Here is a 13,925-nt window from a genome sequence, read left to right as displayed (position 1 = left end):
AGGAGTTGGTCATAATGTTTGAGCTCATCAGTGTATGAACTTTATGGTCAAACGCACCGCACGTGGTAGTGAGTCACCTGGTTTTAAATTCATTACTTTTCTCTGCCTCGTGATGACTGGGTGTTGTGTGATGTCCTTAGGTTAGTTAGGTTTAAGTAGTTTTAAGTTCTAGGGGACTAATGACCATAGATGTTAAGTCCCATAGTGCTCACAGCCATTTTTGAGCCAACTTCATTACAACACATATATTCAACTCTACCAACTACCAGTCATTTGACTGCTGCTACTTCAAAGACATAGTGTCAGATACGGGGCAGATGTCAGACGCGTTCCGCACTCAAGAGTCCTTTTTGACTCACAACAGACTTCTCCTAGTGCAGCGGGCGCCCGCTTTCAGTGTCTGTTAAGGTGGGATTCCTATGCCGCGTTTGACGCTTGCGGCAACCGTTGTGCGTCTGACGCAGTGCGGCTGACGCGTAGCTGGCGATTCCTATAGAGCGGCGGCCGCACTGTGTTTTGTTGGTCTGCTGCGTCTGTGCCGAAAGGATGAGTGACCGCGATTTGTTGTTTTATCTAATGTTATAAGACGTTGAAGATGAAGAAATTCAGCTTCAGCAATGTGAGGAAATGCTGAAACACATCCGATGTCGGGTCATATGGGAAAGAAGGTGACAATGGGATTTTTGATAAAAGTAATATCGGGAAAATGTTTTGAAGTGGTAAGATGTTTCCTCTGCCTACTAAGCTGCCGGCTTCGGACATAGTAGTGCCACATGTTTTTGTAGGTGACGATGCATTTCGATTGCATCCAAACATGATGAAACCTTCCTCTCCTCGAGTTGCTAGTACTGACCAAAAAAAGCTATTTTTTACTACCGTCCTTCACGAGCTCGTAAAGTTTCTGAAAAAGCCTTCGCAATGTTAAGTCAAGTATTTCGCATATTTTATTCGCCGATCAGTGTGAAGCCAGAAACGACTGATAATTTATATTATTGTTGCTTGCTGATTACACAATTTACTTAGAGATACATTCTTTGAGAAAAATAACGAGCTTCATTTTGAATTAAACAGAAGTGATCCACTGCCTACTGAAAATCTTAGAGCATTAGCAAGGAGTGGCGGTTATGCAGATGATACTTCAACAGCGGTGCAGGTGCAGAGATGACACCGTGGCAAAGTGATCACGTTAGCAGAAATCAGTAAGCTTTGAACTACCTAACGTTACTGAATAATCTTTAAAAAATTGTATGCACATTATAATAAATTGAACTTTTATGACGTACATCAGGTTTTGGTATTCACATTGTGTACACTTCATTATTATAATAATAACTGAATATTATGTGGGGCCGGTCGGAGTGGTCGTGCGGTTCTAGGCTCTACAGTCTGGAGCCGAGCGACCGCTACGGTCGCAGGTTCGATTCCTGCCTCGGGCATGGACGTAAGCGATGTCCTTAGTTTAGTTAGGTCTTATTAGTTCTGAGCTCCAGGCGACTGATGACCTCAGACGTTAAGTCGCATAGTGCTCAGAGCCATTTGAACCATTTATTATGTGGGATGGTGCTACTTACTTTTGTTTATTGCAGTATGCATTATTTGCCTGTCAACTAAGTAATAAACATTATGAATAAACAGAAAGTATATAGTACTCATACAATGAAGGCTTTCACGACCGGATGGTACTGTTGTTGATAATTCTTCCGGGTTATATGGCCGTGGTCCATGGAATTCTTCTATTCCTAACGTTTCATCCGACACTACGTTGGACATCCTCAGAGGTATGGCTGGTCCTGTTGAGTCCTGCCGACTCAACAGGACCAGCCATACCTCTGAGGATGTCCAACGTAGTGTCGGACGAAACGTTAGGAATAGAAGAATTCCATGGACCACGGTCATTTAACCCGGAAGAATTATCAACAACAGTATATAGTACTTTTCTTACTTGTTCTTTTCACGTATTCCGTTATCTCTCTCCAAGCATTATCCTTCACAGTTTGGTACTTGTATACTGGTAACGATACATCGTAGGTACAAAAAAAATTAGAAACTATTCCTACCAGTTTCTTATCTTCCACCACGGTGAACAGTACTTTTCCCTCGGAGATGCTGTCGTGTTCTCCTTTGCGGCTGCGTCTATACTGCTCTCAGACCGGCTGGGCCGCAGCCGCACGCGGCCGCAGCGTCAGCTGCATACAGCTGACGCAACATGGGACACAGTACCGTTTAACACCATCTGTAGCAGTACAGTGCGGCTGACGCACAACGGCGGCCGCATGCGTCAGACGCTGCATAGCAATCCCACCTATAATGTGGAGGCTCGACAACTGCGGAGGCGAGGAGCGCTCACGGCGAAAGAGGTGGCGTGTCGGGTACTCACCCTGAGGATGCGGAAGGGGCTGTCGGTGAGGAGGCAGACGGCGCCCTTGATCTTGCTGATGTCGTCGGGGGTCATGGCGAGCGCGGAGACGGGCGCGATGCTGAAGCGCCGCTTGGAGAGCGCCTCGGCGCTGGGCGCCACGGGCAGCGCCTCCGGCAGCTGCGGCGGCAGCATCGTCTGCAGCTCGGAGTCCAGGGGCGACGCGTCGGCGGCGCGAGCCTTCAGCACCGGCGCAGAGCGCGGCCGCCGCCACCCCAGCAGCTCCAGCAGCCGGCCCTGCAGCACGCGCCGGGCCGCTCGGTCAGAGAGCGCAACCAAATATCGGTTGTTATCGACAAGTTGTGTTACGTCTCTTGTAAGAACGATAAAAAGTCCACGAGCACGAGCAGGGAGGCGCCATGACTGTGGCCTATCGAGATACTGCTTATCGTTCCGCGATATTGCACCTCGCTTTCATCTACATCTACGAGGGTTGCCCTCAATTCTTTGTTGAACATAATGAGAATTGCACACACGAGAGAATGGTGTTTTACCTACACATCCTATTTTTCAATGTAATGTCCACCCCATTCTACGACCTTCCTCCAGCGTGGAACAAGGGCGAGTATGCCCTGTCGGTACCAATCCTTCACTGTGTGAATCAACTCAAATTCTCTTCTACGAGTGGCATCCTTTAATGGCTCAAACAAGTGTAAGCCCGCTGCAACATGTCAGGTGTGACAGCCATATATGGTCTCTCCTTTCTTTCACTTCTTCTTTCACTGGTGCCATGTTCCGCGCTGACGCAGGGTCGGCATTGTTAGGAACGGATTTGGCAATGTTAGTGGAAAGGGGTGGCCCGATGCCCTTTCTGCCGCCGGCCGCGGTGGTCTCGCGGTTATAGGCGCGCAGTCCGGAACCGTGCGACTGCTACGGTCGCAGGTTCGAATCCTGCCTCGGGCATGGATGTGTGTGATGTCCTTAGGTTAGTTAGGTTTAAGTAGTTCTAAGTTCTAGGGGACTGATGACCACAGCTGTTAAGTCCCATAGTGCTCAGAGCCATTTGAACCAAGCCCTTTCTGCCGTCACCCCGTAACCCCCCCCCCCCCCCCCCACCCCAGGACGAAATTGCGTATCCCTACTGTCTGCGTCGAGTGTAATTAATGGAATGCTGCGAGCGTATTCAGATGTCTGCGAATCGTGTAACTGATGCGGAACGTGGGGACCGGCCCGGTATTCACCTAGCGGGATGTGGAAAACCGCCTAAAAACCACATCCAGGCTGGCCGGCACACCGGCCCTCGTCGTTAATCCGCCGGGCGAATTCGATCCGGGGCCGGCGCGCCTACCCGAGTCCAGGAAGCGTTAGCGCTCTCGGCTACCCTGGCGGGTGTATATGGTCTCTCCGACCGCTGCAAATCGTGCATCTCCGCCGAACCGCCTTCTTATGACCTCAACTTCCGTGCCCAGCGACTAACTGTACTTCTGTCGACAGCAGATGCTCCATAGAGTTTGCACAAGCATTTGTGAATGTTCCTCACAGTTTTTTTTGTCTCTGCAGTGAGAAATTCAATGACGGCATGTTGTTTGTAATGTGCATCATCTGCAGACGCCATTTTGAAAATGTCTTGGAACTACGCTATCTGTCAGAAGTGACGGAAACCTATTGATTGGCGACTCCATAGAGTGCTGTGTGCAAAACGACCATATACGTGAAATTAGATGGAAGGTCAGCATTGGCCGTAATTTTGATTGTTTATTGACAGCTGAATCGATTTTCAATCACAAAATGATCATCTTCAGTGCTGTAGTGGACAAATTAAAACTCATAGGCACTGGTGTCACATTATCATCAGTAACTAAAGCTATGAAACGATCACAATAACTGTGGTCATAGCTTTGGTTACTGATGATAATGTGACACCAGTGCCTATGAGTTTTAATTTGTCCACTACAGCACTGAAGGTGATCATAATGTGATTGAAAATCTATTCAGCTGTCAATAAACAATCAAAATAATGGCCAATGCTGACCTTCCTTCTAATTTGACGGAAACTTGGCGAGCTCTCTAAGCAGACTTCAAATAATCATACGTAACTTTTAGCATTCGTAGCACTGTTTTCGAGTGAGAAAAAAAAGCATTGAATTACTTTAGAGGCAACCCTCGTACATCACTACTCCGCAATTCACATTTACATCTACATCTACATAGATACACCGCAAACCACTATACGGTGCGTGGCAGACGCTATCCTCTACCACTACTTGTCATTTCCTCCGCCTGTTCCACTCGCAAATACGAGGTGCATTCAAGTTCTAAGGCCTCTGATTTTTTTTCTCCGGACTGGAAAGAGATAGAAACATGCGCATTGTTTTAAAATGAGCTCGCATTCATTGTCAATACGTCCCAGAGATGGCAGCACCGTACGGCAGATCGTATTTTACCGCCAGCGGCGAGAATGAGAACTGTTTTAAATACTTAAAATGGCGACGTTTTCCTTACTTGAACAGCGTGCAATCATTCGTTTTCTGAATTTGTGTGGTGTGAAACCAATTGAAATTCATCGACAATTGAAGGAGACATGTGGTGATGGAGTTATGGATGTGTCGAAAGTGCGTTCGAGGGTGCGACAGTTTAATAAAGGCAGAACATCGTGTGACAACAAACCGAAACAACCTCGGGCTCGCACAAGCCGGTCTCACGACATGATCGAGAAAGTGGAGAGAATTGTTTTGGGGGATCGCCGAATGACTGTTGAACAGATTGCCTCCAGAGTTGGCATTTCTGTGGGTTCTATGCACACAATCCTGCATGACGACCTGAAAATGCGAAAAGTGTCATCCAGCTGGGTGCCACGAATGCTGACGGACGACCACATGGCTGCCAGTGTGGCATGTTGCCAAGCAATGTTGACGCGCAACGACAGCATGAATGGGACATTCTTTTCGTCGGTTGTGACAATGGATGAGACGTGGATGCCATTTTTCAATCCAGAAACAAAGCGCCAGTCAGCTCAATGGAAGCACACAGATTCACCGCCACGAAAAAAAAAATTCGGGTAACCGACAGTGCTGAAAAAATGATGGTGTCAATGTTCTGGGACAGCAAGGGCGTAATCCTTACCCATTGTGTTCCAAAGGGCACTACGGTAACAGGTGCATCCTACGAAAATTTTTTTAAGAACAAATTCCTTCCTGCACTGCAACAAAAACGTCCGGGAAGGGCTGCACATGTGCTGTTTCACCAAGACAACGCACCCGCACATCGAGCTAACGTTACGCAGCAGTTTCTTCGTCATAACAACTTTGAAGTGATTCCTCATGCTACTCACCTGACCTGGCTCCTAGTGACTTTTGGCTTTTTCCAACAATGAAAGGCCGGCCGGAGTGGCCGAGCGGTTCTAGGCGCTACAGTCTGGAGCCGAGCGACCGCTACGGTCGCAGGTTCGAATCCTGCCTCGGGCATGGATGTGTGTGATGTCCTTAGGTTAGTTAGGTTTAATTAGTTCTAAGTTCTAGGCGACTGATGACCTAGGAAGTTAGGTCGCATAGTGCTCAGAGCCATTTGAACCATGTGAACCAACAACGAAAGACAGTCTTCGTGGCCGCACATTCACCAGCCGTGCTGCTTTTGCCTCAGCGATTTTCCAGAGGTCAAAACAGACTCCTAAAGAAGCCTTCGCCGCAGCCATGGAATCATGGCGTCAGCTTTGTGAAAAATGTGTACGTCTGCAGGGCGATTACGTCGAGAAGTAACGCCAGTTTCATCGATTTCGGGTGAGTAGTTAATTAGAAAAAAATCGGAGGCCTTAGAACTTGAATGCACCTCGTAGAACGAGGGAAATCGACCTTCTGTACGCCTCCGTGGCCTAATTTCTCGTATCATACCTTCATAGTCCTTACGCGCAACGTATGTTGCCGGCAGTAGAAACGGTCGGCTGTCAGCTTCAAATATCGGTTCTCTAAACTTTCATAATAGTGTTTCTCGAAAACAACGCCGCCTTCCCTCCAGGGATTCCCATTTCAGTTTCCGAAGATTCTCCGTAACATTTACGTATTGTTCGAACCTGCTAGTAACAAAGCTAGCAGCCCGCCTCTGAATTGCTTCGATGTCTTCCTTCAATCCGGCCTGTACGAGTCCCAAACACTCGAGCAGAACTCAAGAATAAGTCGCACCAGTATACTATATACGGTCTCCTTTACAGGTGAACCACTCTCTCCTAAAATTCTCCTCTAAACCAAAGTCGGCCATTTACCTTTCCTTCCACACTTTTCGCATGCTCGTTCCACCTCATATCGCTTTGCAACGTTACGCCCAGATATTTAAACGAGCTGACTGTGTCAAGCTGGCCGGCCAGGATGGCCCAGAGGTTCTAGGCGCCACAGTCTGGACCGCGCGACCGCTACGGTCGCAGGTTCGAATCCTGCCTCGGGCATGGATGTGTGTGATGTCCTTAGGTTAGTTAGGTTTAAGTAGTTCTAAGTTCTAGGGGTCTGATGACCTTAGAAGTTAAGTCCCGTAGTGCTGAGAGCCATTTTTTGTGTCAAGCTGGACACTATTAATATTGTATCCGAACATTACAGGTTTGTTTTTTCCACTTGTCCGCATTAACTTAACATTTTTCGACATTTAGGGCTAACTGTCATCCATCACCCCAACTGGAAATTTTGTCTAAGTCGTATCGTGCCACAGTCACTCAACTTGCCCTACACGGTATCATCAGCAAACAACTACAGATTGCTGCCCACCCTGTCCGCCAAATCCTTTAAGTATACAAAGGACAAGGATAGTCCTATCACACTTACCTAGGGCACTCCTGACGAAACCCTTATCCCTGATGAACTCTCGCCATCGAGGAAAATTTACTGGGTTATATTACTTAAGAAGTCTTCGAGTCACTCACATATCTGTGAACTTATTCCGTAAGCTCGTATTTTCGTTAACAGCCTGCAATGGGGCACCGTGTCGAATACATTCCTGAAATCTGGAAATATGGAATCTGCCCATTGCCCTTCTTCCATAGTTCTCGGTATCATGTGAGAAAAGAGCAAGCTAAGTTTCGCTGCAGCGATGTTTTATAAAGCCATTTATTCTTGCACATATGCTTCTCAGTGTCAAGAAAGTTTGTTAAATTCGAAAAGTGAATGTCTTCAATGATTCTGCAGCAAGCAGAAGTTAGGGATATTTATATGTAATTTTGTCGGGTCCGTTCTTTTACCTTACTTATGTATTGGAGTCACCTGCACTTTTTTCCAGTAGCTTGGCACTTTGTGCTGGGCGAAAAATTCACGATAAATGCAAGCCAGGTAAGGGGCAAATGTCGTAGAGCACTCTTTGTAAAATCGAACTGGGATTCCATCCGGACCTGGTGATTTACTTGTTTTCAAATGTCTTAGTCGTTTCTCTACGCCAAGTGTGTTTATTTCCATGCTGTCCATACGGGAATCTACCTAACGGTCATATGACGGTATGTTTGTACGGTTGTCATGTGAGAATGATTTCTTAAACGTGAAATTTAAAACTTCGGCTTTCAGTTTGCTAACTTCAGCTGCCACAACAGACTGGTCAACAGGGTACCGAATGGAAGCCTTAGACCCGCTTAGCGATTTTACATACGACCAGAATTTTCTCGGGATCTTTGCCAAATCTTCTGCAATGGTGTACGGTTGCAGTTGTATATGCTTCGCGCATAGATCTTTTCGCGGACGCTCGAATCTCTACTAACCCTCGCTTGCGTCATTTGTGCGTCCCTACTGATCAGAGAGTGCAACAGCCTCGGCATTCCCAGCATCTTTCCAATTACGTTATGGAACCATAGTGGGTCTTTTCCATCCTTTATCCACTTATTAGGCGTGTAAGTCTCGAGATCACCATTTGAATCTGCATAAACTTTGCCCCTAATTCTTTCCGCATCCATCTTTCTGGAACTAAGTGATGTCAATCCACTGTCTAAGTGAGATGTTAATAACTGCTAATCTGCTCTATCTGGCAGAAACATTCTCCCTGCCTTCTTGAATGATTTATTCACTTTTGTAATCATAGTTACTATAGTGACATCATGATCGCTTATCTCCGTTTCTGTACTGACATTGTCGATAAGATTCGGCCTATTTGTAGCTACAAGGTCTAAGATATTTTCATTGCTTGTGGGTTGCCGAGCTAGTTGCTCAAAACAATTTTCAGAAAACGTGTTCGAAAGTATTTTCCATGGCTGTCTGTCTGTACCCCCCCGCAATGAATCCACAGACATCTCAGTCTATACTCGGCAAGTTGAAGTAGCCTCCAATTAGTATTGCACGATTCGGGTATTTACGCGCTATTGACCGTAGACTTTCTTTCAATGTATATAGAACTGCCACAGCAGAATCGGGTGGCCGGTATAAACATCTAGCAATTAACTTGATTTCACCTACACCTGTTACACTTGACCACATGACTTCACTGTCATATTCAACTTTGACGTCAATGGAGACAATATTTTTGTCAATTGCAATTAACACGCCCCCTCCAATGGCCTCTAATCTGTCTTCACCACCTCCCCCAGCCGTCTGAATGAACTGGATCGCCTCAGTACCATTGAGACAGGCGTCGTTGGTGCCAACGTGAGCCATAACTTGCAGACGACTGCACGCTGCACGCTCGATAGCCACCACATCTCGGACGAGGGTCGTCGGCAGAGTGCACATCGGCTTTGTTTATAGCCCTGAACGCAAACTGCCTAAGGGGTTCCATAATGCCCATAACACTGGAGCACTTAAGTGACTGGCAGAGGGTTCTTCGAATCACCTTCAGACTATTTCTCTACCGGTCCGGTCCCTAACAGCGCTTGGGAAAACGAGCATTTTAGTATTTCCGTAGGATCTCTGATTCCTCTTATTTTATCACAATGATAATTTCTTCCTATGTAGGATGGTGACAAAAAACTATATTTACATTCAGAGAGGAAAGTTGGCGATCGAGATTTCGTGTAAAGACGTCGCCGCAACGCAAAACGCCTTTCTTTTAACGACTGCCATCCCAACTCGCTCATCATATCCCTCCAACTTTCACATATATTTTGCGGTAATACAAACCGAGCTGTCCTTTTCTGGACTTTTTCGATATCCTTCGTCGATCCTATTTGATGCGGATCCCACACCGCACAGCAGTACTCTAGCACAAAGCGAACAAGCGTAGTGTACACAGTCTCTTTAGTAGACCTGTTGTGTCTTCTGTTTTGCCAATAAAACGCAATCTTTGGTTTGTCTTCCCCACACCGCCATCTATGTGATGGTTCCAATTTAAGTTGGTAATAATTGTAATTTTTAGGTATTTAGTTGAACTGACAGTCTTTAAATTTGTGTGATTTATCGTGTAACCGGAAAATAACGGATTTCTTTTCGCACTAATGTGGATGACAACCACACTTTTCCTTACTCAGAGACAACTTACACCTCTCGGACCATACAGACATCGTGTCTAAGTCATTCTGCAATTGGTTTCGATCTTCTGATGACTTTACTAGACGGTAAATGACAGCATCATCTGCAAAATCTAAGAGAGATGCTCAGACTGTCTCCTAAATAGTTTATATAAATAAGGAACAGCGGAGAGCCTATAACAACGCCGGGTTTCACTTCTGCTTTACGCGGTTATTGCCAGTCGATTACTACGTTCTGTAACCATTCTGACGTGAAATTATGAATCCAGTCGCGCAACGGAAGCGATACTTCGCGCGAGTAAACAGCTAATACGACATTTTCTGACTCCTTGTTAAGTGTCAAGAGGCCTACGTCTTCAAGACAATTCATAATGTTCGAACACAGTACATCTTCTATAATGCTACAGCAAATCGATGTCGGTCATGAAACTTCCTGGCAGATTAAAACTGTGTGCCAGACCGAGACTCAAACTCAGGACCTTTGCCTTTCGCGGGCAAGTGCTCTAGTTTGGAAGGTAGGAGACGAGGTACTGGCAGAAGTACAGCTGTGAGGAGGGAGCGTGAGTCGTGCTTGGGTAGCTCAGTTGGTAGAGCACTTGCCCGCGGAAGGCAAAGGTCCCGAGTTCGAGTCTCGGTCCGGCACACAGTTTTAATTTGCCAGGAAGTTTCATATCTGCGCACGCACCGCTGCATAGTGAAAATCTCATTCTGGATGTCGGTCATGTTGATCTGCAATCAGCTGATTACTCCTAATTCTTGTTTGAGTATTTGTGTGATCTGTGCGGATCATTCGTCGAGTGAGCGGTTGTATATGATTACTAAATATAGGACTATTGTATCCTTGAGAAGGAACCTAATACGCATGCCATCTGCCCCGGAAGACTTGTTTTTATTAGGTGCTTTAAGCTACTTTGCTACATAGAAGATTTCTACTTCTCAGTTACTCATATTGGCAGTTGTTCTCGATAATTCTGGAATACTTACTTCGTCTTCTTTGGTGAAAGAAATTCGGCAAACTGTGTTAGATAGCTCCACTTTAGTGGCGCTGCCATAAGTAATATTACCATTGTTATCACGCAATGAAGATATTGATTGTGTCTCGCTGCTGATGTACTTTTGCGAATAGGATCCATTTAGATTTCCTGTCAGATTTTGTGACAGAGTATCGTTGTGGAAACTATTAAAAGCATCTGACATTGAAGTCTGTGCTAAGTTTCGAGCTTCAGCAAAGCATTGCCAGTCTTGGAGATTTTGCGTTGTTTTTAATTTGGCAATCCTTTTTCGTCGCTTTTGTAACAGTGTTCTGTCTTGTTGAGTGTACCATGGAGGATCAATACCATCTATTATTAATTTATTCGGCATAAATGTCTCAATTTCCCCAGAGATTAGTTTTTTAATTCAAACCACTTCTGGTTTTCACTTATAGTTAGTTGGGAAGGAGCGGATACTAGCTCTTAGGAAAGTTACGTGAATTTTTATCCGCTTTTTATAAGTAGATACATCTTGCATTTACTTTTGGTGGACTTGGATGTTGTGATGGTCAGTCTCGCAAGAACGACCTTATGCTCATTAATCTCAGCATCCATCATGATGCTATTTGATCAGGAGTATTTCTTGTGAAGAGGTCAAGTACGTTTTTGAGACCATTTGCACTTTGATTGGGTTTCTGAACTAATTGCTCAAAATAATTTTAAGAGAAAGCATTTAGTACAATTTCTGACGATGTTTTGTACCTACCACCGGCTTTGGACATGTATTTTCGCCATCATTTCGAGGGTAGATTGAAGTTACCACCAATTATAACTGTATGAGTCGGTCAAAGTTTCTATGAACTGTTCTGCAACTGTATCATCTGAGTCGGGGGGGGGGGGGGGCACTGGGTAGAGGCAACCGGTTATTAATTTATTCCAATTGTCAAGTATAAGCTCTAGCTCTGCTAACTCACAGGAAGTATCTACGTCAGTTTCGTTACGAGATAAACTACTTCTAATAGCAATCAATACGCCGCCACCAGTTGTATCTAATCTATACTTTCTGAACACCATTGGATCCTAGGTAAAAATTTAGGCTGAACGTACAGGGTGACAATTATTGAACTCTATGAAGTAGAATCATCATAACTTCTGAACGGCTTGCGTTAGGCCGTTCAAACTGCGCGGTTGGCCGCGGGGCATGATGGGAAGTAGTACAGTTTGGTTTAGCGACGAAGCCCACTTTCATTTGGATGGGTAAGAAAAAATGGCGCATTTGGGGTACTGAGAGAATCCGCATTTCACGGTCGACAATTCTCTTCACCCTCAAAGGGTGATTGTGTGGCGTGCAGTGTCCAGTCACGGAATAATCTGTGCGACATTCCTTGATGGCATGGTGCATCCAACGGTACGTGAAGATTTTGGAAGATGATTTCATCCCCGTTATCGCTGCAGTCATGGACTGTGCAGCTGATCCCGGCGGAGGTTCGAGTCCTCCCTCGGGCATGGGTGTGCGTGTTTGTCCTTGGGATAATCTAGGTTATGTAGTGTGTAAGCTTAGGGACTGATGACCTTAGTAGTTAAGTCCCATAAGATTTCAAACACATTTGAACTTTTTTGTTCATCCCCGTTTTCCAATGTGACCCTGATTTCGACAAAATGTGGTTCATGCTAGACGGACCTCGTCCTGTATCACCGGAGGCATCTTTCGATATCTATTTCGATTTGAGTCCTAGTGCTTTCTGTTACTGCTTGAAGCTCTGGTACTCTCTCAACGCAACTACGACAATTTACAATACTGATTATTGCTGTGTCTACCTTTTTCCTGTGGTCGTCCTGCACACTTTGAAACTGAAACCCTTTCAGCACATTTCAGAGGCCCCCAACCTAAGAAACCGCCCCGTCCATCCCACACAGCCCCTGCTACACTTGTGGCCGCTTTCTGCTTATAGTGGACACTTATTCTATTGAGCAGAGTCCGAAGCCCCATCACTTTATGGCGGTAGTCCAGAAATCTTCAACTTACGTGGTCGCAGAAACGTCTGAGCCTCTGATTCAGACTCTCCACTCGGCTCTGTACAAATGTCCAGAATCGACCCCGTCGACGATGCTACATATGGTGAACTCTGTTTTCATGAAACAAGTAAGACTGACCGTCCTTACCACTTCAGTTATCCACCTGAATGCAGACAGAATCTTTCCGATCCAAAATGACGCACATCTTTAACACCGACATGAGGCACCCCCTGCAGTTGGCTTCACCCTGTGCTCTCCATGGCATCTGTAAGCACTCGTTCTACATCTGGAATGACTCCTCCCAGTGTGACCACAGAGTGCACACTGGATTTCGTCCCCTCCTTAGCACCCATATCCTAAGGTTCTCCATTACGTGCTTGGTAATGGGGCTCCCAATTACCAGAAATCCCACCATATGTGAATGTACAGATCTTGTTAGCCAAGAGTCTTTCTTTGGACCGATATTCCTAGTTACAATTCCGAAGCCCTCTAGCAGCAGAGCGCTGAAAATACGTGCACATGAAGAATAAAGATGTAGAATGTTAATAACCTTGGTTTTATTTTAAAAACTTTAACAGTTTTAAAATACGAAATTCAGAGGCGTGACTTTTCAGTACATTCTCGCATTTCTAACACAAATAAACAAACATCATCTGTATCACTTCTTTTATTACCGACTACCGGTTTTAGTTCCATGTTATTAACGTTTTCCTTCGCTTGATTAGGCACTTCTTTCTCAATTGACACCATGTCGAGGGACCCTCATTTCTATTGCTATAGTAAATAAACAGTCACCCTCTGAATCCAGACGGTATTTGTTTATTTTTTTATTTCTAAAAGGCAGATACCAGCTACAGTTCTGAAGACATAATCAGTTGTTTATTGGCATGTTTTCAAGTCACTGGTACAATTGTTCAATTTCGTCTTATGTATTCGCGTTCATTTTTTAATTTCAGTGTATATTATTTTTGTAGTTTACACGTTCCACTTCAGACAGAAATATCGACACCAAATTCCAAGATACGCGAAAATAACTAACCAGCTCTCCGTCTCAGCTATTACTCTGTTACATGATATCATACGTTTCATGAAAGAATAAAGATGTTAGTAAGTTGATTTATTTTTAAAAAAATCTGTTATGCAGAGCTGTAAATATCAGGCT

General features: G+C 45.2%; 1 non-coding gene across 1 annotated transcript; it reads left to right on the top strand.

The window, feature by feature from the left end:
* Positions 1–10,344: 10,344 nt before the first annotated feature.
* Trnap-cgg lies at positions 10,345–10,419 on the top strand. The gene has a single exon. It is a non-coding gene; the product is annotated as a tRNA-Pro (tRNA).
* The last annotated feature ends 3,506 nt before the right edge of the window (positions 10,420–13,925 follow it).

Source organism: Schistocerca americana, chromosome 1 (assembly GCF_021461395.2).
Source record: "Schistocerca americana isolate TAMUIC-IGC-003095 chromosome 1, iqSchAmer2.1, whole genome shotgun sequence".
Taxonomy (NCBI): Eukaryota; Metazoa; Arthropoda; class Insecta; order Orthoptera; family Acrididae; genus Schistocerca; species Schistocerca americana.
This window is presented reverse-complemented; position numbering and strand designations above follow the sequence as displayed.